The following is a 26,719-nucleotide window of genomic DNA, read 5'->3' as shown; positions in this document are numbered from 1 at the left end:
GGACCCTCTGAACACACGCCAAACTCTCTCCAACTGCCTCACTGTTTCTGTTTAGCCTCCCGTGCAGCTTTATCCCCTCACTTGTCAGCAGCTACAAAACTCTCTGGCTCACTGAGACTTCAGCATCGCACCCAGACACATCCTTAGTGTAAAACCAACAATTCCGTGTCTGCAATGTTCCAATTATTGAAATGACAGTGAATGGACATCAAAGAGACAGACCAGAAACAGAACCCTGGGGTTCCAAGGAGGACCCAGCGCTCAGTCAGACCCAACTAAACCCGGGTGTTAGAAAACAAACAATACTCACCCCGGTGTCTGCTGTCCACGGGGACTTCCCTTTAATCAGAGCCATCGGGGAATCCTGTTCCTGACGCCAGGTTGCTGTGAGACAAATGTTACTCAGAGTCCAGAGTTGGTGTAAGTTTAGGAATTTTTATTACAAGCAGGCAGGGCAATGCTTCAGTGAAATGGAGCATCTCAAAAAGCAGTTACAATAACATACATTTATACACAGTACTGTTACAGCTGGCCGGGCTGTTTTGTCTGAGAGTTAGTGGGAAAGTACAGGATGGGCAGAAAACTAAATACAAGTCAAAAACAGCTTGCACTCATTGGCTATCGTAACTTCAATTCCAGCTGAACACATTTGGAAAACAATGTAGACTAGGGGTTGTGATGGCATATACAGCGAGAGAGAGACAGCTTTCATGAATATAATTCAGTTTATAGCTCACAAACTTACTGACACTTTATTCCACACTTAAGAATTGATGGGCTGAATGGTCTCCTTCTCTGCCCTAATGGTAGGAAAAACACTATTTACTATCCAGGATAAAATAAATGTCTCATCAGATTTTGTGGATCATTCCAGTGGAAATGTGCTCTCCCAGGCTCAAAGAGCATCAGCCCACTGGAAGCAAAGTCGTGAGACCGACCAGTCCAGCAGAAAGAAACCCTCCGACCCTTCCACTTCACTAACTGTCAGAATGAACATGGTTCAGTCCTGGATGTGATTAACAGCAGAATCTAACCCCTGGAATCAGGTGTGAACTTGCTGGTGTCTCAGCAGGTAGGATGACCGAGCAAATCCCTTCCCACAGTCAGAGCAGGTGAACAGCCTCTCCCCGGTGTGAAGTCGCTGGTGTCTCTGCAGGTGGGATGACTGAGTGAATCCCTTCCCACAGTCAGAGCAGGTGAATGGTCTCTCCCCGGTGTGAACTCGCTGGTGTCTCAGCAAGTTGGACGATGTTCTAAATCTCTTAGCACAATGAGAGCAGCTGAAGGGTCTCTCTTCCGTGTGAATGCGCTGGTGGGACATCAGTTCCACAGAGCTCTTGAAAGCAATGCCACAGTCAGAGCATTTAAAAGGTCTCTCATTTGTGTGAGTGGCCTTGTGTTGTATCACGTGGGATAACTAAGTGAATCTCTTTCCACACACGGTGCAGCTGAACGGCCTCTCCCCAGTGTGAACTCGCCTGTGTGTCCGCAGATGGGATGACTGAGTGAATCCCTTCCCACACGCAGAGCAGGTGAATGGCCTCTCTCCAGCGTGAACACATCAATGAATTTCCAGATCAGATGGGGTACGGAATCTCTTCCCACAGTCCCCACATTTCCACTGTTTCTCCATGGTGCAGGTGTCCTTGTGTCTCTCAGGTTAGAAAAACAGTTCAAGCCTTGGCCGCACACAGAACATGTGTACAGTCTCTCTCCGCTGTGAAAGGCGCAATGCTTATCAGGCTGTGTAACCGGTTAAAGCTCTTTCCACAGTCAATGCACTGGAACTCTGTCACTCGGATGTGTGTGTGTGTCTCGGTGTTTTTCCAGTCACACTGATGTTTAACATCTCCTGAAGCAGACAGAACAGAGAACCAATTCTCCTTCGAGATTCAAAGGCTGATGATGTTCAGGTCGAGGTGAATTGAGTGACTCTGTCAGATGTTGATGTGCCGTTTGGTTTGAGATTTCTGTCTGTAAATCCTCACCTGATATTCTGTGAAAGGAATTTACAAAGTCATCACCATCAGCACAAAACAGAAATTCAGAACAGACAATTCTAGTTTCTGTGGAATATTCTTTCCTCCCTCAAAAGCTGTGAATCTTCATATCACAACTTACCTCCATTCTCAATCTGCTGTATCTAATAATCACCCTCCCAATTTTCGAGATAACTGGAAATATATAACATAGTGACAGTAATATATTACACAACTAGAAACAAGGATAAATATACTTGTACAAAACCATAAATAATATCACAATCACAGAATACTACAGTGCAGAAGAGGCCCTTTGGCCCATCGAGTCTGCATCGATGCATGAAATCCCCTGACCTGCCCACCTAATCCCACTTGCCAGCACTTGACCCATAGCCTTGAATCCAGGTACTTTTTAAAGAATGTGAGGCATCCCGCCTCCACCACCCTCCCAGGCAGTGCATTCCAGACCATCACCACCCTCTGGGTAAAAACGTTTTTCCTCAAATCCCCACTAAATCTCCCACCCCTCACTTTTAAATTGTGTCCCCTGGTAACTAACCCTTCAACTAAGGGGAACAGTTGTTACCTATCCACCCCGTCCATGCCCCTCATAATCTTGAACACCTCGATCAGGTCGCCCCTCAGTCTTCTCTGCTCCAGAGAAAACAACCCAAGCCTATCCAACCTCTCTTTATAACTTAAGTGTTCCATTCCAGGCGACATCCTGGTGAATCTCCTCTGCACCCCCTCCAGTGTGACCACATCCTTCCTATAATGTGGTGACCAGAACTGCACACAGTGCTCCAGCTGTGGCCTCACCAAAGTTTGATACAACTCCATCATGACCTCCCTGCTTTTGTGATCTATACCCCGATTGATAAAGGCGAGTGTGCCATGTGCCTTTCTCACCACCCTATTAACCTGCCTTTCCACCTTCAGAGATCTATGGACAAACACGCCAAGGTCCCTTTGTTCTTCAGAACTTCGCAGTGTCAGATCTTTCATAGTATACTTCCTTATCAGATTACTCCTTCCAAAGTGCATCACCTCACTTTTCAGGGTTAAATTCCATTTGCCACTTATCCGCCCACTTAACCATCATCCATATCTTCCTGTAACCCAAGACACTCAACCTCACTGTTAACCACCTGGCCAATCTTTGTGTCATCTGAAAACTTACTGATCCTATCCTCCCATATAGTCATCTATGTCATTTATATAAATGACAAACAATAGGGGGCCCAGCACGGATCCTGTGGTAAGCCACTGGCCTTCAGTCACTAAAGTGTCAAGGTTCGTTTTTCAGAAACCCTTACGTACTTGATGCAAGAGCAAGACACTGATCTGAATAAGAAAACCCAGTCCTTTATTTTCAAGCAAGTACAAGCTTTTTGGAGAATCGCTTTTCTAACTCAGCACAGTGTTCTGAGTTTAGCCGAGCGACACTCTTCCCAACAGGGGGCAGTCCCCCCCCCCCCCCCCCAAATACTATTTTTACAGCAGTTAGTCACGTACACACAGTGTTACTTCACCCAAATCACGTGCTTCGCAACAGCAAGAGTAAAATACAAAGACAGTCTGAGAAAAACCATAAATATGTCAAAAACCCACCCCCGGTTGCCATCGAAACTACACGTCCACCATTGTTCGAATGTGAGATAGCAACAGTTTCCCATATATCTTGGGATGCTACTTTGCACATAAAGTGAATGTTATCTCCCTCAAACAAGGACACATTAGCAGAGTCCAGTCTAGACCAATCTGTTTGAGCAGGATTTTATCTACGAGGTGAGGAGCAGTTCAGAATAGGGAATATGTGCTAATTGTTCACAAATTGTTCAAAACAACAAGATGTAGTTAAGTTTTTCAAACGGCCAAGATCATAGGAAATTAATGGGATGTTAACCCCTTAACATCTCATTCCCTCCTTTTATCGTTCCATGAAAACACTAACCTCTTTAGAGGGGAACTTGTGCTCTATGATATGCTAGGCATTGGCAAACACCCTTCAATAAGCCTAGCAGTAAGCAAACTACCAGGATAATGACTCCCAGGTGCATCAGCACCCTCCCCAGTCTCCAAAGAGGTTACTAAAAAGCCACCAGCCAGGAGGATTGTAGTTCTTAAAGTTTTGCCCTTCAGCCCTAATTTTGTCAGCGGTCTTTTTAATATGCTCAGCTAAATCAGTGATATTGTCGGAGGAGTCTGGAATGTATGTACAGCACTCGGGGCCTATTAGGGCGCAGGTGCCTCTGGTAGCCGCCAACAAGTAATCTAAAGCCATTCGATTTTGGAGTGCCACCGTCCGTATAGCTACGACTTCAGCTGAAACCTTGGAGATAGCGGTGCTCACATCCTCTAATCCATCCACAGTATCATTCGCTATTTTCTCAAGAGCTGATGCCATATTGATCAGTTCTCGAGCTGCTATGGCGGTCCCATAGGAAGGGAAGGCTAACATCCAAAACCGTTGAGCTTCAGTGATGGCCCGTTTAGATCTTAACAGATGTATCTTGGGGTGGAGATGCAGGGAGTTAAAATGCCGGACATAAGGGACTACATTGGCCAAATAACAAGATCCGGACCAGTCCCAGGGAAGCCAAGGATAGGCGTTATCTCCACAGACAAAGTAGGTGCCATTGTACACTACCATATCGTCTAATAGGCTGGGATTGGCTGGGAAACTGTTGTCATTGGGGCATGTCATTTTTCTCCCTTTCCAACCCCAACTTTCACATTCCTTTGATAAGATGAAGGCGTTCTGTATGAACAGCCCAGTTTGTGTAGTGGAACAAGAAACCTTTTTTCTTTCCGACTGGGATAGGTAATATTAAACTGCTGAATGCAGTAGCTACGGCCAACGGGTATGGTTCCATTTCTTATCAGGCAGATAGATCCTCTTTGTTGATTTTTTTACAACAAAGTGGGGTGGGGACTCTGATCTATCGTAGTTGGGTTGGTAATGGTTCTTAAAAGAATTCGTTATATTACACCTCTCTGCAAGTTGAGCAATATTTTTGCCCGAAGGTACCCATAGAGGGGCGTCCTGTCGGTTAACTTTTATGAAGCCTAGAGGATCGAACACAGCCCTCATTCCGTTTTTAGCCCCGTTTTGATGCAAAATCCATTCTATCATTTCCTGGGGGTTGAGAGGAATCGGGAACATAGGGATCCCATCTTTAGCCTGTGGTGGTACAGACCCAACACTTGCTTACATTAAAATTTAAAGCATACTCGTAAGACATAGACAAAAAGGTATTAACGTGAGATAGTTCATCACTTAGTCCATTTTCCCGGCTTGTTTCCCATTGATCCGATTGTCCAGGTGCCGGGAAAATAGCCGAAAGGCTGAAGATGATGAGAATAAACTTCATGGTTTATCGGTGGGTACCGGCGTCCACTTCTTGCAGTCGGTGAAATGTATCCAGTGAGAATGTCCTTGAACCTTGATTGCAGTTGGAGTCTGGAGGAGAACCTGGAACGGGCCCTTCCAGCGCGGTCCCAGTTTGGGGCGGTCCCAATTCCTTATCAGCACGAGGTCTCCTATCTGTGGTCCAGGGAAGTAGTCCTGTGGGTCAGGATCTTGATCCGGTGTCCGTGGAGGTGATCCAAAAGCGCACTGTACCTGTGAATGAAGAAACTTTAAAGATGATGTTAGCTGTCGGAAGTACTTCTGCATTTCATCACCCATAACGTGTAAATCTATCTGGGTGGCGCGGGCTTGTATTGGCATCCCAGGGTGTTCTACTGGGTCGGCCATAAATTATCTCTGCCGCCAAGACTCCAGTAGTAGAGTGGGGCATTATTCTCATGTGGTACAGAACTAGGGGCAAAACCGTTAACCAGTTAAGGCCGGTTTCTGATGTTAACTTAGTCAATTTAGCTTTAAGAGGTCCATTCGCTCTTCCACTATTCCTGCTGCCTGGGAGTGGTAGGCACAATGGAATTGTTGTTGGATGTGTAACACGTCACACAATTCTTTATTGACTTTTCCTACAAAGTGGGGGCCATTATCTGAGCTAATTTGTCGAGGCACCCCAAACATTGGTATTACTTCAGTGAGCAACAATTTTACTACCGTCGAGGCCTTGTTGTTTGTCGTTGGGAAAGCCTCTATCCACCTACTAAATACATCAACATTCACAAGACAATACTTATAGCAGTGTACACGCGGCAATTCAATAAAATCTAGCTGAATACATTCAAACGGTCCACCTGGCAAGGGTGTTCTTCCTGGTGAGCATCTCACCCCTTGACCAACATTGTTTTGCTGGCATGTCAAACATGATGCTATACGAGACTGGGCTGCCTCAGCTAGTCGGGGGTGCCACCAGGTACGGAGCATAATACCACTCATTCCCTCCTTGCCAAGGTGGGCATCAGAATGAAGACAATCAATAAGCAAAGGCAACAAAGCATCAGGTATACACACTTGGCCGATTGGAGTAACCCAAAGGCCTAATGACGCAGAATGCGAACATCCATGCATCTTCCAAATGTTCTGTTCAGAAGCAGGGGCGTCCCCCTGTAAGCACTGAACAGTGACGATATCTGGTGAACAGTGACGTTGTGTTCGAAGAAGGCGAGCAATTTATCACCTGCTTGTTCATAGAGGGCACAATAAAAGTTTGATCTGCGGCAGCCTGTTTGGCAGCCTGATCAGCCCGAGCGTTGCCCTGAGTAACTGCAGAGTTATCAGAGGCATGGGCAGCGCATTTGATAATAGCCAATTGTTTAGGGAGGAGGATTGCCTGGAGGAGGTTTTGGACATACAAAGAATTCTGGATGGGTGTGCCCGAGGACGTTAAAAACCCACGCTGAGACCATAGTTGGCCGAAGTCGTGGGAGACACCAAAGGCATACCGAGAGTCAGTGTAAATATTTGCTGACTTTCCCGAGGCTAGAATGCAAGCACGGCTGAGGGCAAAAAGTTCTGCTTTCTGAGCAGACACCAGGGGGGTCAAACACCACCGATTCTAATGTGGAGGTGGCATCGACAATCGCGTATCCAGAGAGGGGGGTACCCAAGGGGGACATAGATGAGCTGCCGTCAAATAAACAAGATAAGGTCCGAAGAAGGGAGTGGGACGTCAGTAAGGTCTGGGCGGGGAGAGGTTAAAAATTGCTTCCTTAGTAAGCAGTCATGTGGGGGTTCTAAGAACTCATCTGGAGGGGCGCTCAAAAATGTGCATGATTAATAATTTCTACAGCTCTGCCTTTGTAACCAACACAGGCAGATACAAGATCAAATCTACTGTGTGCCTAAATGGTTAACTCTCCTTACAACTTTTCAGATGTAATGTAATGCCATCTTTCCCACATGGCAGAGCTCAAATCTCTGTCCGATTCCGACTCTTGAAAATGACCATGGCCACCAAGACTGAGGAATCCTGACCCTGCCTCAATTGCACTATCGTAAAATTTCAACTGGGGGAAAGTAATTTATTAAACTCGCACACAGAGAAGCAATTCACTTTGATCTGCTATACCCTATTCCACCACATGAGGCTCTCGATCGCACAATTACATCCTCTCTCTCTGTGCCTGCTTGTTTTTTTTAACCCTTTACCTCTTTGGTCTATCACGCTTCAGACCAACCAATTTAACCTGCAGAACAACAAGGCAGTGAAAGATGTACCTCGACACTGCACACTCTTAATACTTTTGTACAAATTCTAATACAAATAGTTTTTAATTTTTTTAGTGAAGGGAACTTCAGTGATCATGTCACAGTGAGAGATCTAATTTTTTTAAATAGGTAATTTTATTATTGATCCTGATTGGCAGATTATTAACTTATTCCCAAAAACATCAGTTCCTTTTAGGATAAATTTAATCCCTGTTAATATTGTTCAATATTCACTCTGCAGTAACCGGTTCCCAGATGCAGGCATGGAGTGACTGAACTTGACTGAGATCCACAAAAAGCAGCGCCTGCAGTAGCTGTGAGCCGCCAGCAGATGGTGGCATTGTGTCACTTTAATCTCAAGATAGCGAAAGAGGTTTTTTTTGGTTTCCCCTATGGGTTTTAAAAGGATCCTGTCCCTCTCTCCCTGATGTAACTTTATTGTTGGAATCGGAAGGGGAAAATACCACTGCCACAAATTTAACATCTCGCAATTAATTGTACATAAAAGGATGAAATGAGTGTTTACTGACTTTGAAAAGTGCTGAATAACCAAGGTGGGACAAGCACAAGTCTATAAGAAGGTGCATCTGTTCCTTCTTTACCCTCAATATGGAGAGTCCGAGAGCGGGAACTGCGAGAGCTTAATTTACGAAACCAACAACAGTACGAGGGCTGAGAAGGACTTGGAGTATTTTTACACAACGTTGCCTTCCACTATGCACTTCCTATTCATGTATCTCTCAACAGTAAGTTGACCATTGTGGATTCAGGGGCGTCGACACAAACCACTTTCTGCCAATTTAATACAAATTGTCTGAATTCATTTCCAAATGTTTCAGCAAACTCAATTGCTAACCCTCAGAAGAAAAAACTGACCAATGTTGAAAATTATACTTGGAAATTATTGAGCCACTGAGACATTTTCTAATTAAATTAGCTAAATGTAAATGACTACTGTACATAATGGGCCATTTGCAGAGTAAACTTCAATTGGCACCTTTCAAATTGATCTAAAAAGGGCTAGAAGAGTTGAGCCTCAATATACTGGTTACATTGTATAAGTTCCAGTTGACTCCAGTTTAATAAGCTTGTGTTGGTAATTGTGTTGTCATCTTCCCCCGACACATTATTTTCAATATCCTAATCTGGTAAAGTTGGCTTCCATTTTGCATAAGAACCTTACTAGTTTTTCATACATCCAAGGTGTAAATGAAAGTTTCTGACTCAAAAAATGCATAATGGGTACTTAATCTGCCACTGAAATGTCTTAAATTTGGTGTAGGTGCGCCGGGAATACATGCTGAAGCAGCTGTTTTTTTTAAAACTTGTACTTATATTTTTTTTAACTCTTTCCTACAGTTGCACATCTTTCTTTTGCAACCAACACTGAAAAGGCTGAGCTTCCTTCAGTTTTTCCGAGTGAAAATATTTTGGTGTTACAAATATAAATTGTTTAATGAGCCACCTAAGTCTAGAAATTCAAAAATCACCACCACTGCATTCACCAACTTTATGAGCACCTCACCAGTATTTCTTCTGTTACACTGGAACTCCTGACAAGATGAGATGTTGGAAATTAAAATTTTTGGGAAAATATTTGTTGCACAATGAGGCCAAATAGGGATTTGTTTGCAGTCCCTACATGTGAAAGTAATTCATTGTACCTGGAGCACCTTGAAATATTTCTGTAGCAATGTCATCAAGTGCTGCGCAAATGCAAGTTTTTTTTTTAACTGTTTGGTTGGGGTTGGATTTGCGGAGCGGTCAGAGCGCTAGGTTACCTTCTCCAATCCTCCTCCTCCTGTTATTCGTCAGTATCGGTATTTTGGAACAACATTGACATGCCAAATATGTCAGGAGGTAGCTCCGGTTTTTTATCTTTCCTTTGTTCGGCTTGCCGTTCTAATCCTTTTTCTCGGTCTCGTCTTTCCCTTTCCAGCCTTTCTTGTTTAACCTTTTCCCTTTCGCTCATTTCATGATCCTCACATTGCAACTTCAAAACCTCCCAGTTTTTGAGCTTCCCCTCATTATCACATTCACTGATCCTTCTCCAACGTGTATTATCCCCCCCCCCCTCCCCCTCCCCCCCACCCCAGCTTGCCAGTTTTGATTTCTTGGTTAATTCATCGGCTCTCGAATAGCCTCTTCTGTTTTAATACACTTATCCAAATCCCACCCTTTACTTTTTTTCCTGAAAACAATTTAATAAATATTCCACAAGAACAAACAGGCTTTAACAATTCCTGTTTTCAATCTAATGCAACAACAACCAGATACATTCGACAAGCAACCAGACCACACAAACACACTGAAATACAACTCAACTCAAATACAACTCAAGCTATTAGGCCAACCTTAGATTTTCTCTAATCAATTTTCATCTTGCCAATTAACTTACAATATTTCCGAGGACTCGAACCTCAATTACTACTGAACCTGGGATCGCTAACCCCGAACTTCCACATGGGACTACTAATCCCGAAATTTTACCTGGGATCTTGGGGTCGCTAACCCCAGATTTCCACCTGGGGCCTCTAACCCTGAACCTTTACGTGGGGACTCGAACCCCGAACAAGGGGGCCTCCAACCACCCTTTACCTTTACCTGGGGATTCGAACCACCAAGGCAACCGGGGGACTCGAACCTCCCGGTATAGGACTAGTCAGTGTTCAAGGACGTAAGTCGTCTCAGAGTTCCGTAAACACAGAGCCTCGGGGGATGAGGGTTCGACTTGAGTAATAGGTTCTGTGAGAGAAAACAAGGTTTTACTCTTACCTTGTGGGCCCGTTCGTCTCACGTAACTGACACCCAGGCGACAACTTATTCAGTCCGCCTCAGAGGACAGCTGTATATCTTGGAACCCTGCTGTCAGCAGTGCCAATTGTCAAGGTTCGTTTTTCAGAGACCCTTACGTACTTGATGCAAGAGCAAGACACTGATCTGAATAAGAAAACCCAGTCCTTTATTTTCAAGCAAGTACAAGCTTTTTGGAGAATCGCTTTTCTAACTCAGCACAGTGTTCTGAGTTTAGCCGAGCGACACTCTTCCCAACAGGGGGCAGTTCCCCCCGCCTTTATACTATTTTTACAGCAGTTAGTCGTACACACAGTGTTACTTCACCCAAATCACGTGCTTCGCAACAGCAAGAGTAAAATACAAAGACAGTCTGAGAAAAACCATAAATATGTCGAAAACCCACTCCCGGTTGCCATCGAAACTACACGTCCACCATTGTTCGAGTGTGAGATAGCAACAGTTTCCCATATATCTTGGGACGCTACATTGCACATAAAGTGAATGTTATCTCCCTCAAACAAGGACACATTAGCAGAGTCCAGTCTAGACCAGTCTGTTCAAGCAGGATTTTATCTACGAGGTGAGGAGCAGTTCAGAATAGGGAATATGTGCTGATTGTTCACAAATTGTTCAAAACAACAAGATGTAGTTAAGTTTTTCAAATAGCCAAGATCAGAGGAAATTAATGGGATGTTAACCCCTTGACATCTCAAAAGTAGCCGTCTGTCTCCTACCACGAAGCCAATTATGAATCCACCTTGTCAATCAATGTGGGACTTTGTCAAAGGCAAATATATTAAATCTGTACCATCTAACAACACCAGACATAGAATCCTGCAGTGCAGAAGGAGGCCATCCAGCCCATCGAGTCTGCACAATCCCACCCAGCCCTATTCCCATAACCCCATGCATTTACCCTAGCTAGTCAAGTTGGCATGGCTAATCCACTTAACCCGCACACCTTTGGACTGAGGGAGGAAACCGGAGCACCCGGAGGAAACCCACGCAGACATGGGGAGAGTGTGCAAACTCCACACAGACAGACACGTGTCCCAAGCCAGGAATCGAACCCGTGTCCCTGGCGCTGTGAGGCAGCAGTGCTAACCACTGTGCCACCCATTCTTTTTTTAATTTAAAAAAATTATTGAGTTAACCATTCAGATACATAAACGGCAACATTTATTTTCAACTAAACATTTTAAATGTAGCAGGACAATGCATCAGAAAAGTTTAATTCACGGAATTTCACCCAATGCAACAAATTTAAGTATAGCTGTGGTAAGCATTACTTATTCTAGTATTTTAAAGTTAGAACTATTAACATACACACACCCATCAAAAACAGGTATAACAAATACATTTGCAGGACAAACACAACTGCTCGATACGCTGCAGGCAAAAACATGCAGACATTTTGGTAAATATTGAATATGACTAACTCAAAAATGCACTTGTATATATCTGTCCTACTTTATAACTTTTATATTAATTTACTGTCCCCTTAAATGTCAGCCATCTCCTGGGAAAACCAGCCCTTTAATTGTAAACATTAGGAAAGAGACCATCCTTTTAGCCAGACCAATAAATGTATCAAGCTGAGGGAGCAAAGGATGCCAATGTCTTTGAGAGAGAGAGAGAGAGAGAGACCTGGGCCAACCTTTCCAGAGTCTGCACCCTCCCTGGATTCACTTCCTTTCCCTTCAGTTGCTGCAAGTCCCCAATTCCCCTCAGAATGAGAAAAGAAATGGAAAGAGGGAGAAAAGAAAGTGTTTTACTCACAGATGTTGGCCTCTTTTAAGGTCAAACCAAATAAACAAACTCAGATTAAATCAGGACAAAGTAAAAGGGGCAGCTCCCCAAAAGGAGGGGGAGCAGCCCGAACAGAAATCAAAGTACAAAGGAAACTTAAAAACATCAAATTAAAATGTGATTATTAGGGTCGATAACACACCCCAACCCCTGCGGTGCCCAACGGGCACGGAAGGTGTCAACCCCGCCCGTGGACACCGCATGCTCCCTCTCCAGGGACACCCGGCCGCGAACGTAGCCACGGTAGAGGGGCAGACAGTCAGGATGGACGGCCCCCTCGATCGCCCGCAGCCTGGACCGGTAAATGGCGCGTTTCACCAGGCCCAGGCCCAGGAGCAGGTTCACGAGGAGGTCGCCATCCCGACCCGCCCCTCTCTGCACCGGGTGTCCGTAGATCAGGAGCGTGGGACTGAAGTGCAAACAAAACATCAATAAAAGGTTTTTGAGGAAAACATAAAGGGAGTGCAGCCTAAGGCACTCAACATAGACATGGTCCACGGACTCCACAAGGCCGCAGAAAGGACAGTCTTCGGAGCCCGTGAACCAGTGAATCCTACGGTTGTGCGGAACTGCTGCATGCATCACCCTCCACCCCAGGTCCCCGACGTAATTGGGGGAGATCCCTCCGTAGAGGGACCTCCAGCGGGGACCTCCGCCGCCCGGCGGCAACAAGGCCCGCCAAGGTGTATCCGGGCGACAGGCGAGGAGGCAGTAGTGGAAGGTGTGCAGCAGCAGCCCGCACAGGAAACGCCTCCGCGCGGTAGAAAAAGGCACGGAGGACATTTCCGCGAGGCGGCTCAGGCTGTGGGGCACCTCACCCAGGGGAGGGGGGCTGAGGCTTTGGGCCAATGCTGAATTCCGCCCGAACAAGGGAACGCTCGGGCGGGATCCCACCGCACGCCTGCGCCGTCTCAAGTTTGCGTGCAGTTTCGGGGCCGAGCACGACCGTCCTAAGGTCTAGGATGGCTTTGGCCGCGCGCCAGACGGACGTCCCCGCGCGCTCAGCCAGCACGCGGGGACTCATCCAGCCCGCTCCTCCGCCATCGAGCACGTCCCCGATTCTGGTCACCCCGGCGTCCACAGCCCCCCTCTCCGCCAGCCACTGAAGTCATACGGCTCTCGCACGAGAGCCGCTACTCCTGACGGGGGAGAGCTGCGTCGCGAGGCGACCTTGTTCCAGACAGTGAGGAGGTCCTGGTAAAAGACGGGCAACTCCTGCAGGGTGGTCGAAGCACGCCCCAGTTCGATATGCAGGAGCTGCACGTCATAATTGAGGCCGTGCCACTGGCGGAAGAAATACGTCGCCATGGCACACCACTGTGGAGGGGGCTCAACGTAAAGGTACCTCTGCAGGGCCTGGAGGCGGAAGGTCGCTATCTGAGTGCGGAGGCACACCAGACCTTGTCCGCCCTCCTCAAGCGGGAGATACAGGACCGCAGCAGGGACCCAGTGCAGTCGATTGCCCCAGAAGAACCGCAGGAGGGTTCTCTGGATATCGGCGACAAAGCCAGGGGGAGGGGTCAAAGGGACCAGCCGGTACCACAGCATGGAGGCGACCAGCTGGTTTATGACGCGAGCTCGCGCCCCGTAGGACAGCACTCGGAGCAGTCCTGTCCAGCGACTCAGGCGGGCAGAGACTTTGGCCTCCAGCTCGCGCCAGTTCGCCGGCCAGGATTCCTCGGCTGGGCAGAGATGGGCCCCCAAGTAGAGGAGGTTGGTCCTGCTCCAGGTGAAAGGCCTGAGCTCCTCCGGAAGGGGGTCCGTCTCCCAAGGACCGACAAGGAGTCCGGAGCACTTGGCCCAGTTGATCCTGGCGGAGGACGCGGCGGAGTACACCGCCTGGCATTCTCGCATCCTCCGCAGGTCACAGCCGGGTCCGTGAACATGAGGAGCACGTCGTCGGCGTAAGCTGACAGGACCACCCCTACGTCCGGTCCGCGCAGGACCAAACCTGACAACCTCCTCCGCAAAAGGCGCAGGAATGGTTCCACGCATACGGAATACAGTTGGCCGGACAAGGGGCAGCCCTGCCGTACTCCTCTCCCGAAGCGAAGGGGCGCCGTCAGGGACCCGTTAACCTTAATCAGACACTCTGCGGCAGAGTACAGTAATCGGATCCGGGCGACAAAATGCGTCCCGAACCCGAATGCCCGCAGAGTCCCGAGTAAATACTCGTGCTCCACCCTGTCGAACGCCTTCTCCTGATCTAATGACAAGAAGGCGCCCGACAGACCAGCCCTCTGGGAATGGTGGATTAGGTCCCGGACGAGGTGGAGATTATCATATATACAACGGCCCGGGACCGTGTAGGACTGGTCAGGGTGGATCATGTGGTCCAGCACGGACTCAAGGCGTGAAGCCATAGCCCTGGCAAAGATTTTATAATCCGTGCTGAGGAGGGAGACCGGGCGCCAGTTCTTGAGCAGGTGGAGATCCCCCTTCTTGGGCAGCAGGGCAATGACGGCCCTGCGCCACGAAAGGGGCATCTCCCCGGTAGCGACGCTCTCCCCCAGGACCCCCGCGTAGTCGCTCCCCTGGACGTCCCAGAACGCCCTGAAGAACTCTACTGTCAGCCCGTCCAGCCCAGGGGCCTTGCCCCGGCTGAGGCCATTGAGGGCGCCGGTCAGCTCGGCCATGGTGGTAGGGGCCTCGAGCCTGCCGACGCCCTCCGGGCTGACCTACGGCAGGTCCTCCCTCAGAAGTCTGCGGGCATCCTCGCTGGACGGATCCGGAGAGAAGAGGGAGGTGTAATAATCCCGGGCGATTGCCCGGATGCCCTCCGGATCCGAGACGGGGGAACCGTTGTCGGCCAGCAGTGTAAGGGGCTGCTGACGGTTAGCCCGCCCTCTTTCCAGCGAGTAGAAGAAGGGGGAGCCGCGGTCCAGGTCCACCCGGAACTGGAGCCACAACCTCACGTACGCGCCGCGAGACCTGGCAAGCTGCAGGTCCCACAGCGTGTCCTTCTTCTCCCTGTACTCCGAACGCAGGGCCGGGTCCGCGTCAGGCCGACTGAGACGTGCCTCCAGGTCGAGCACCTCCTTCTCCAACTCCTCGAGCCTGGATTTCCACCTCTTTGTCGACCCCCTCGCGTACCCCTGACAGAAGGTACGGACGTGAGTCTTGCCCACATCCCACCAGAGCCTCAAGGAGGGGAAGCCTCCCCGCTTCCTTCTCCAGCCGGCCCAGAATCGACGGAACGAGTCCAGGAAGCGCTCGTCCTCCAGCAGCGTGTTGTTAAAGTGCCAGTACGCGGACCCCCGCCGGACGTGAGACGGCGCAAAGTCCGCCCACACCAGGCTGTGGTCCGTGCTCGACACCGGCCACATGGAGACCGAGGACACGCCGGACACGTGCGCCTTCGAAATGTAAAGGCGGTCGAGCCTGGACGCTCCGACTCCAGGCCTCACGAAAGTGAAGGCGCTGGAGCCAGGATGGAGATGTCTCCAGACGTCCACCAAGTCGTGGGACCCGATCAGGTCCCGCAACTTCACCACCGCCGGAGTGCGCAGCCAGGGGCCGGTGCGGTCCCGTGCCTCGAGGATGCAGTTGAAATCCCCCCCGAGGATGATGCATTCGCCCCTAGCGATGGAGTCGATGTGAGCGGACACTTTCTCGTAGAAAGTCGTTTGCTGCGGTCCAGCGGTCGGGGCGTAGACATTCAGCAAGTGAATGACCACGCCCCCCTCACGGACCATCAAGTGCAGCAACCGGCCTGGCACCGGCTTCTTGACCCCCAAGATCTCCGGCTTATAACGCGGGGCCAACAAGATAGCCACCCCGCTAGAAGCGAGCGTGAGGTGGCTCATGTAGACCCCCCCTTGCCACTCCAGGAGCCATTGGGCTTCGTCTCCCGGAACGGTGTGGGTTTCCTGCAGGAAACACACCGCATACTTCCCGTCACGGAGGACCGAGAAGTTCTGGAACCTGCGGTGTGGCTCACTGCTGCCGTTGATGTTGAGGCTGGCTATGGTCACCTTCATGTCAGCAGCTTTGTGCCACCGTCACCACTTATCTAAACGTGTGGGGGAGCACTGGCGCAAGATGCGCCAGTCCGCTCCCCCTCGAGCCCGCGGAGGAACTCCACCACCCAACGCCGCTCTGTTTCAGCCAGGCCCGACGCGGCCTGTGAGCAGGCCTGCGCGGACCGGACGAGCAGCGCCAGGTCCGACCAACGGTCGAGGGCTAGCCGGACGCTGTCAGGGCGACCAGAATCTCATTTGAGAAAAACCCCGAGTTCCCCAGAGGGGATGAGGGACGACTCGGTGGAAGACACGAGGGAGTCCCCCGCCTCGCTCAGGGCAGACTTGGCCCCGGGGAGTCCTGCCCGGGGGACTGGGGCAGCACGTGTTTAGTTTTGTTTTGTTTCTTGCCCCCACTCTGGGGACAAGGTGTAAAAACGGGTGGGGGCGCAGCAGGAGATGACGCAAATGGGGGGTGGGGCCCACAGACCTCAAACCCCATGGTTCCCGAGGAGCAGCACCTCTTTCTGTTGTCCTGCCCACGGGCAGGAGGCGCCCCTCGCACTCCGCCCCTCTTGGCCTTGCCACGCCCCTTCCGCCTCCCCAGTCAGGAAGAAGGGAGGGGATGCCGGTGGTGAGGGCAGCAGCAGGTGGCAGTGGGTGGGGGACTTTCCTTCTTCAGCCCACCTGGGCCCAACAGTGAAAAAGTCCAGGGGCTTCACCCCCACCCCTGCAGATGGAGAGAGAGAAAGTTTGAATATTCTGCCCCCTCCTCCTCTTCAAGCACCAACCTGTTCATGATGAGGGCACCAGCCCCACTACTCAGTCCTTCGATGTTGCTACCTCTGAAAGTCGCGCAGTCCTCCCTCCTGCAGATGGAAATGGAAAGGAAGGAAGGAAAGCCTCTCCGGGTCCTCCCTGCCCTCTCTCCCTCCAGAGAGAGAGCACCCTCCAGCGGGCGGACAGACGGCAGACAGGCAGGCCAGGCGGCAGGCAGACAGGCAGGCCGGACGGCAGGCAGACAGGCAGGCCGGATGGCAGGCAGACAGGCAGGCCGGGCGGCAGGCAGGCTGGGCGGCAGGCAGACAGGCAGGCCGGGCAGCAGGCAGGCCGGGCAGCAGGCAGACAGGCAGGCCGGATGGCAGGCAGACAGGCAGGCTGGGCGGCAGGCAGACAGGCAGGCTGGGCGGCAGGCAGACAGGCAGGCCGGATGGCAGGCAGACAGGCAGGCCGGGCAGCAGGCAGGCCGGGCGGCAGGCAGACAAGCAGGTCGGGCGGCAGGCAGGCTGGACGGACAGCAGGCAGGCAGGCGATAGCTCACCTCCCCCCCCTTCCTTACGACAGGGAATTGACACAAACAGAGACAAACGCAAAGAACAAATGTTTCTGCCCGGTTTCGAGCTGGGGACCTTTCGCTGGTTCGGCAAACGTGATATCCACTACACCACAGAAACAAACTCACAGCTCCCACAGCAGATGTTGACGACAGGAGGAAGTTTTGGTTTGTCAAAAGCGCAATCATAAAAGGCCAGCGCTCTGATTGGCTGGAGGACTAGAGTCCTTCAGATCCGCCAACTCTTTCTATTGGTCAACACTTCAGCATGAAGGTCATGGGGTGGGCTCTCTGCACATGCACAGATTCCCCTCTCCCTTGGACATGTGCAGTCCCGGGCCTGGGGGGAGGGGGAGATCACCGAATGGCTTCTCGCTCTGGCCGGAGCCGCCAGCCGGTTGCCTGGAAACCTCGGCTTGAGGAGGTGCAGAGTTGGCGACGTCACCGCGGAGCAGTGAGATTCCTATTGGCTGATTCAGGCAGGGCTCCATTGTGACGTCAGTGGTGGAGGGAGTGAATGTTTGTGGATGGGGGGCCAATCAAGCGGGGCTGCTTTGTCCTGGATGGTGTGGAGCTTCTTGAGTGTTGTTGGAGCTGCACCATCCAGGCAAGTGGGGAATATTCCAGCACACTCCTGACTTAGAAACATAGAAACATAGAAAACTACAGCACAAAACAGGCTCTTCGGCCCCACAAGTTGTGCCGAACATATCCCTACCTTTTAGGCCTACCTATAACCCTCCATCGTATTAAGTCCCATGAACTCATCCAGGAGTCTCTTAAAAGACCCTATTGAGTTTGCCTCCACCACCACTGACGGCAGCCGATTCCACTCACCCACCACCCTCTGTGTGAAAAACTTACCCCTAACATTTCCCCTGTACCTACCCCCCAGCACCTTAAACCTGTGTCCTCTCGTAGCAGACATTTCCACCCTGGGAAAAAGCCTCTGAGAGTCCACCCGATCTATGCCTCTCAACATCTTATATACCTCTATTAGGTCTCCTCTCATCCTACGTCTCTCCAAGGAGAAAAGACCGAGCTCCCTCAGCCTATCCTCATAAGGCATGCCACTCAATCCAGGCAACATCCTTGTAAATCTCCTCTGCACCCTTTCAATCTTTTCCACATCCTTCCTGTAATGAGGCGACCAGAACTGAGCACAGTACTCCAAGTGGGGTCTGACGAGGGTCTTATATAGCTGCATCATTATCCCCGGACTCCGAAACTCAATCCCTCGATTGATAAAGGCCAGCACACCATACGCCTTCTTAACCACCTCCTCCACCTGCGGGGCCGATTTTAGAGTCCTATGGACCCGGACCCCAAGGTCCTTCTGATCCTCTACCGTACTAAGAGTCTTTCCCTTTATATTGTACTCCTTCATCCCATTCGACCTGCCAAAATGGACCACGACACATTTATCTGGGTTGAAGTCCATCTGCCACTTCTCCACCCAGTCTTGCATCCTATCTATGTCCCTCTGTAACTTCTGACATCCCTCCAGACTATCCACAACCCCACCAACCTTTGTGTCATCAGCAAACTTACCAACCCATCCCTCCACTTCCTCATCCAGGTCATTTATGAAAATGACAAACAGCAAGGGGTCCCAGAACAGATCCCTGGGGCACACCACTGGTGACCGACCTCCAATTAGAAAAAGACCCATCTATACACACTCTCTGCCTCCTTTGGGCAAGCCAGTTCTGGATCCACAGGGCAGCAGCCTCTTGGATCCCATGCCCTCTCACTTTTTCGAGAAGCCTTGCATGGGGGACCTTATCGAACGCCTTGCTAAAATCCATATAAACCACATCTACCGCTTTCCCTTCATCAATGTGTTTCGTCACATTTTCGAAGAACTCCACCAGGCTTGTAAGGCACGATCTGCCTTTGACAAAGCCATGCTGAGTATTCTTGAGCATACTAAACCTCTCTCAATGCTCATAAATCTTGTCCCTCAGGATCTTCTCCATCAGCTTACCAACCACTGAGGTTAGACTCACCGGTCGGTAATTTCCTGGGCTATCCCTATTCCCCTTCTTGAAAATAGGAACCACATCTGCAATCCTCCGATCCTCCGGCACCTCTCCCATCTCCATCGACGACGCAAAGATCATCGCCAGAGGCTCTGCAATCTCTTCCCTCGCCTCCCACAGTAACCTGGGGTACATCCCATCCGGACCCGGCGACTTATCTATCTTGATGCCATTCAAAGATTCCAGCACAACCTCTTTGTTAAAGTCCATATACTCAATCTTTTCAGTCCACCGCAAGCCCACAGTACATCCACCCATGTCCTCCTCCTCTGTGAAAACCGAGGCAAAATACTCATTCAGCACATCTGCCATTTCTACTGGTTCCGTACAGATTTTCCCGCCATCACCTTTTATAGGCCCTATTCCTTCACGTCTCATCCTTTTACTCTTCACATATTTATAGAACGCCTTAGGGTTTTCCTTCATTCTACTTGCCAAGGCCTTCTCGTGACCCCTTCTGGCTCTCCTAATTTCCTTCTTTAGTCCCTTCCTACAAGCCGTATACTCATCTAGATCCCTATCTTCGCCAAGCTCTCTGAACCTTTTGTACGCTTTCCTTTTCTTCTCGACTAGGTCCCGCACAGCTTTCATGCACCACGGTTCCTTTAACCTACCAACTCCTCCGGAACATTGTCCTGTAGAACTCTAGACAGACATTCCTTGAAAAACTGCCACCTCTCTTCAGTAGATTTCCCTGAGAATACCTCCTTCCAATTTACTCCTCTAATTTGCTGCCTTGTGTCTTCATATTTCCCCTTACTCCATATAAACGCTTTCCTAGCTTGCCTGATCCTCTCTTTTTCCAATGCAAGCATAAAGGAGATAGAGTTATGATCGCTATCCCCAAGATGCTCTCCCACTGAGAGATCTGACACCTGTCCAGGCTCATTGGTCAGTATCAGATCAAGTACAGCCTCTCCTCTTGTCGGCTTGTCCACATGCTGTGTCAGGAAACCCTCCTGAACACACCTAACAAACTCCTCCCCATCCAATCCCCTTACCCTCGGGATATTCCAATCTATGTTTGGGAAATTAAAGTCTCCCATCACAACAACTCTGCTACTATTGCAACTCTCCAGGATCTGTTTCCCTATCTGCTCCTCCACCTCCCTGTCACTATTGGGCGGCCTATAGAAAACTCCCAGCAAAGTGATCGACCCCTTACCACTCCGAACTTCCACCCACAGAGACTCTGTGGACAATCCCTCCACAGCATACACCTTCTCTACAGCTGTGACACTATCCCTGATCAGCACTGCCACTCCACCCCCTCTCTTGCCTCCCTCCCTGTCCTTCCTGAAACATCTGAATCCCGGCACCTGTAGTATCCAGTCCTGTCCCTGAGACATCCAAGTCTCCGTAATGGCCACCACATCACACTTCCAGGCATCAATCCACGCTCTGAGCTCATCACCTTTATTCACTATACTCCTGGCATTAAAGTAAACACATCTCAATCCTTTGGTCCTTCTCTATCCCCCATCCATCCTCCCTCTTGCACCGTCTATAACCCTTCTCTGTTTGCGAGCTAACTTCCTCGCTCCCAGTCACCTCGTCTCGATTCCCTCCCCCCAGCCTATCTAGTTTCAACTCTCCCCAGTAGCCTTGTGCCTTGTAGATGGTGGATACGCTTTGTGGAGTCAGGAGGTGAGTTGCTCTCCACAGGATTCCCAGCCTCTGACCTGCTCTTGTAGCCACTGTGTTTATGTGGTGAGTCCAGTTGAGTTTCTGGTCAACGGTAACCCCCGGGATGTTGACAGTGGGGGATTCAGTGATGGTAACACCATTGAATGTCAAGGGGCGATGGTTAGAGTGTCTCTTATTGGTGATGGTCATTGCCTGGCATTTGTGTGGCGCGAATGTTACTTGTCACTTGTCACCCCAAGCCTGGATATTGTCCAGACCTTGTTAGATTTGAACATGAACTGCTTCAGTATCTGAGGAGTCGCGAATGGTGCTGAACATTGTGCAATCATTGGCGAACATCCCCACTCCTGACCTTATGATGGAGAGAAAGTCATTGATGGAGCAGCTGAAGATTGTTGGGCCTCAGACACGAACCCTGAGGAACTCCTGCAGTGATGTCCTGGAGCTGAGATGACTGACCCTCTACCACCACAACCATCTTCCTATGTACCAGGTGTGACTCCAACCAGCCGAGAGTTTTCCCCCGATACCCATTGATTCCAGTTTCGTTAGGGCTCCTTGATGTCACTCGGTTGAATGCAGCCTTGATGTCAAGGGCTGTCACTCTCACCTCACCTCTGGAATTCAACTCTTCTGTCCATGTTTGAACCAAGGCTGTAATGAGGTCAGGAGCTGAGTGACCCTGGTGAACCCAAACTGGGTGTCGCTGAGCAGGTTATTGCTGAGCAGGTGCTGCTTGATAGCGCTGTCGATGACCCCTTCCATCACTTCACTGATGATGGAGAGTAGACTGATTGGTCGGTAATTGGCCGGGTTGGATTTGTCCTGTTTCTTGTGTACAGGACACACCTGGGCAATTTTTCACATTGTCGGGTAGATGCCAGTGTTGTAACTGTACTGGAAGAGCTTGGCTAGGGGAGCGGCAAGTTCTGGAGGACAAGTCTTCAGTACTATTGCCGGAATGTTGCCAGGGCCCATTGCCTTTGCAGTATCCAGTGCCTCCAGCTGTTTCTTCATGTCACATATGGAGTGAATCGAATTGGCTGGAGACTGGCATCTGAAATGCTGGGGACCACTGGAGGAAGCCAAGGTGAATCACCCACCTTCTATTTGATATGTTCCACTGCCTTCCTGAGCTGACTTTGCACAGACCAACTGCTTTTCCCCAGCCGGCACCCACAGCTTCTCCACAGCTCATTCCAAGCTCACTGTTCAAGTTGACTGCCTTCGGCCACAAGGCTTCCAGCCTTTCAACATGGAGACCATTGAGAATTTCCAGCTCCAAGCTAGACTAATCTTCCAGCCTCCCCCCCTCCCCGCCCCCCCTTGCATGACCTCCAAGTGGACTACAAACTACACAGGGGTCCCTATCTGCAATGATCCACTGAAAAACATCCAGATACATTCAACAAAAGAACCTTTTGAATCCCCACAGCCCACGCCCATGACAACCTGGCATAATCAGGAGGTTGCAAACATAAACACAAACTGATTATAATTGGTCTTCAAAACACCACTGGATTCTGTGATCCAAATGAAACATGAAACCAGAATTTTGCTACAAGGCTCAAGAGAGCATCAGCCCACTGGAAGCAAAGTCATGAGACTGGCCAATTCAGCAGAAAGAAACTCTCCGACCCTCCCACTTCACCAACTGTCAGAATGAACACGGTTCAGTCCTGGATGTGATTAAAAGCGGCAATAACAGCAGAATCCAACATCTGTCATCACTTGTGAACTTTCTGGTGTTTCTGCAGACATATTAATTGAGTAAATCCCTTCCCACAATCAGAGCAGGTGAATGGCCTCTCCCCGCTGTGAAGTCGTCGGTGTGTCAACAGGTTTGAGAACTGAGTGAATCCTTTGCCACACTCAATGCAGCTGAACGGTCTCTCCCCAGTGTGAACTTGCTGGTGTGTCAGCAGATGCGATGAATCACAGAATCCCTTCCCACTCTCCAAACAAGAAAACAGCCTCTCCCCGGTGTGAACTCGCCGGTGTGTCTGCAAGTTCCATGAACGAGTGAATCCTTTCCCACAGTCAGAGCAAGTGAACAGTCTCTCTCCGCTGTGAACTCACTGGTGTGCCGGCAGGATGGCTGATTTACTGAAACCCTTGCCACACAAACAGGTGAACAGTCTCTCCCCAGTGTGACTGCGTCGATGAATCTCCAGATTAGACGGGGCACGGAATCCCTTCTCACAGTCCCCACATATCCACGGTTTCTTCATAGTGCAGGTGTCCCTGTGTCCCTCCTGGGTTAACGTTCAGTTAAAGCCTCATCCACCCAAAGAACACATGTATGTTTTTCCCCGCTGCGATGTTTTTTCAGTATGTATAACCAGTTAAATATTTCCCAAAGTCAGTGCACTGAAATACTCTCACTTGGGTGCGCGTGTGTCTTGGTGCTTTTCCAGTCACACTGATGTTCAAAATCTTCTGAGGCAGACAGAACAAACATTTCTCCTCCTCAATGCAAAGGTCGATGATACTCAGGTCCCAATGAATCGAGTGACTGTGTCAAATGTTGATGTGACGTTTGTTTGGAAAATTGTGTCCATGTAATTTCCATCTTCCAATATCCTGCAAAAGTAGTTTACAAAAACCATCACAGTCAGTACAGGACAGAAATTTAGAACAGTCAATTCGAGTTTCTATGGAACATTTTTTCCTCTCTCATTCCCCAAAAGCTGTAAATCTCTAACCTTCCCTCCCTCCATCCTCACTCTGCTGTATCTAATATTCACCCTCCCAATTCTCCTGAAGGTGCTGATTCAGGCTGATTGACAGATCCATGCTCACTACTTCCTCTACTTGTCTGCTTCAGTTGATGAAGATACAGATGTCTGTGATAAAGATCTCTACTTAAGCAGTGATTGGTCTTCACTTTGAGCTTGCTGCCTATAAGGATAATCGAGTAGAGATGATCAATTATTTCAAAATTCAATTGGATGAGCACTGCAAGAAAATGCATTTGTAGAGTTGCGGAATGGGACCAACTTGATTGTCGAATGGACTCTGTGCTGTAATGGCTCTATGGCTGGCAATATATAACGTGGCTACGATATTACAAAACTAGAAATCACAAAAATTGTACTTTATTGCAGAACCATAAATAATATCTGTAATCTGTACCATTAAACAACACTAGACACATCTCTGTCATACATTAATTTACTGTCCCCTTAAATGTCAGCTATCTCTTGGGGAAAGCAGCCCTTTAATTGTGAATATTAGAAAAGAGACCATCCTTTTAGCCAGACAAATAAATGTGTCAAGCTGAGGGAGCGAAGGATGTCAATGTCTTTAAGAGAGAGGGGGAACCTGGGCCAACCTTTCCAGAGTCTGCAGCCTCCCTGGATTCACTTCCTTTTGCTTCAGTTGCTGCAAGTCCCCAATTTCCCCCAGAATGAGAAAAGAAATGGAAAGAGGGAGAAAAGAAAGTGTTTTACTCACAGATGTTGGCGACAGGAGGACGTTGGAGTCTGTCTGCAGCTCAATCTTCATTCACACAAAGCCCACACTCTGATTGGCTGGAGGACCAGAGTCCTTCCGGTGAGATGATGGGAATCGAAAGTGCGCATGTGCGGATTTTTTGGAGATTGTGCATGTGCATCTTTTCGGGTGGAATGCACATGTGCGGATGTGGAGCAGGGGCCGGGACAAAGCCGGCACACTGACCATTGTCTGTCCGGGTCTTCCAGCCTTTCCCATTGGACAACAGCTCAGCGCGGCTGAGTCTTTTTATTTAAACAATTCACAAATACAAACCAAAATACATTCCAATTTCCAATTACAAACCAGAATACAATATAGTCTCGCAATAATAAATGATAAAATGACAACAAAAGTAGCACAATGTAGATTATCTGCAACCAGGGCTCAGTCCCCGGGGCCTAGACTTACTGGGCAATTCCCTTGGCCTGTCAGGGCCAAGCCGCAGGGGTCACAAGTAAGCCATTCAAAACATCAGTCAAAAGACATGGTAGTTTTATAATGGCAAATATATAAACAACAGCCTAATAGAAGCATAATATCAACCACTGGTATCTATTAAAAGTTATCTGTGATTTTCCAGGGTTTTGCTTTCCAGGGTTTTGACTTACTGAGTTTAAGCCAGCAGGGTTACAGCTTCGGGGTTACAAAAATTCCATCCAAATGTATTTCAATCAAAACACATTATGAAATTACAGTAGTATATAAACAACAACCTAATATAAACACATTATCCACAGCCAGCATGCATCACGAGTTGTCTGCGACCATGCATTCCAAGGATACAATCAACTCGCAATGACTGCAAGCCAGCAAGCTAATATTAACAAAGTACCAATAGCTATCACGCCATCCTTAAGACAATAACAAACAGCTCACTTTCAATAAGAATGGAGACCATTGTGAGTTATCTGCAACCCTCCAGGGTTTTGTCCTTCGGATTTTCAACTTCCGGATTAGCACTCCCTCTAACCGGGGGTTACTGTATCGGGGCGAGGTGGCATGGGACACCGTCCAGGCTACAGGCAATCCACAATGATCAATTATAAAACAATAACTAATATTAACATAACACTAACAAATAGTATTCCCTCCTTAATACAGTAACAAACAGCTCCATTACAATGAAAATGAACATTGTGGGTTATCTGCAACCCTCCAGGGCTTTGTTGTCAGGGTTTTCACCTTCCGGAATCCTCGCTTTCAGGGGGTTATGCCCTCAGGAGGTTACAAGAAAATCACAATGGTAAAATAATAAAACAACAACCTAATGTAAACACAGTACCAATACTTAGTAACACAATAACAACAACTCCCTCGCAAAATAAATGGAGTCCATTATAAGCTATCTGTGACCTTCCAGGGTTTTGCTTTTCGGGGGTTTCACCTCTCGGGGTTATGACTTCCGGGGTTACAAATAGTTCGTCCAAATACTTCCAAGTTCCACTCAAAGCCGGACCTTCCGGGATGTCTTATGAGTGTATCTTTAAGGACATTTTCTTTTAAATGGTGCAGCTTACAGCTTCAGCTGTCATTGGGGGGGGGGGGGGGGAGCTAAGCTGTGGCTGTCAGGTGATAGGGGTTTTTTCCTTTGGGTTGCCAGTTTTGTTTTGTGGCTCTCCACAAAACAAAGCTAAGAAGCAGTCTCTCTCTCTCTATTATCAGTTACCTGAAGGACATTGCTATCTTGCCTTAAAGGACCTGTGTTTTGGAAACAGATTTGACTACAACCTCTTCTGAGTTTCTTCACAAGGGATTTTCAGCATTCAACCCAGAAAGCTGGATTGCTGTAACAAGTGTACATTAACCTATGCTGTATTGTGTTTATTTGGAGGGTTTTGTGTATTGGATGCTGGCTTTGGCTGGAACACATTAGAGATATTTCCTTAAGAGTTATACATTATCGTGGTTGTTGTGTTTCTTGTTTGTAATTGTTAAAAGTTCTTACTCATTGTCTTACTATACATGTCAACAATATTCTTAATTAAACTTTGTTCTTGATGAAAGCTCCTCGTGGGTCAGTTGAA

The 26,719-nt window shown here is 48.9% G+C and overlaps 1 pseudogene; it reads right to left on the bottom strand.

The window, feature by feature from the left end:
* Window positions 1–640: 640 nt before the first annotated feature.
* On the bottom strand, window positions 641–23,428 carry LOC144481867 (uncharacterized; annotated as a pseudogene).
* Window positions 23,429–26,719: the final 3,291 nt, after the last annotated feature.

The sequence above is a fragment of the Mustelus asterias genome, chromosome X (genome assembly GCF_964213995.1).
Source record: "Mustelus asterias chromosome X, sMusAst1.hap1.1, whole genome shotgun sequence".
Lineage (NCBI taxonomy): Eukaryota > Metazoa > Chordata > Chondrichthyes > Carcharhiniformes > Triakidae > Mustelus > Mustelus asterias.
Note: the sequence above shows the minus strand (reverse complement) of the source record. Positions and strands in the feature narration are given on the sequence as shown.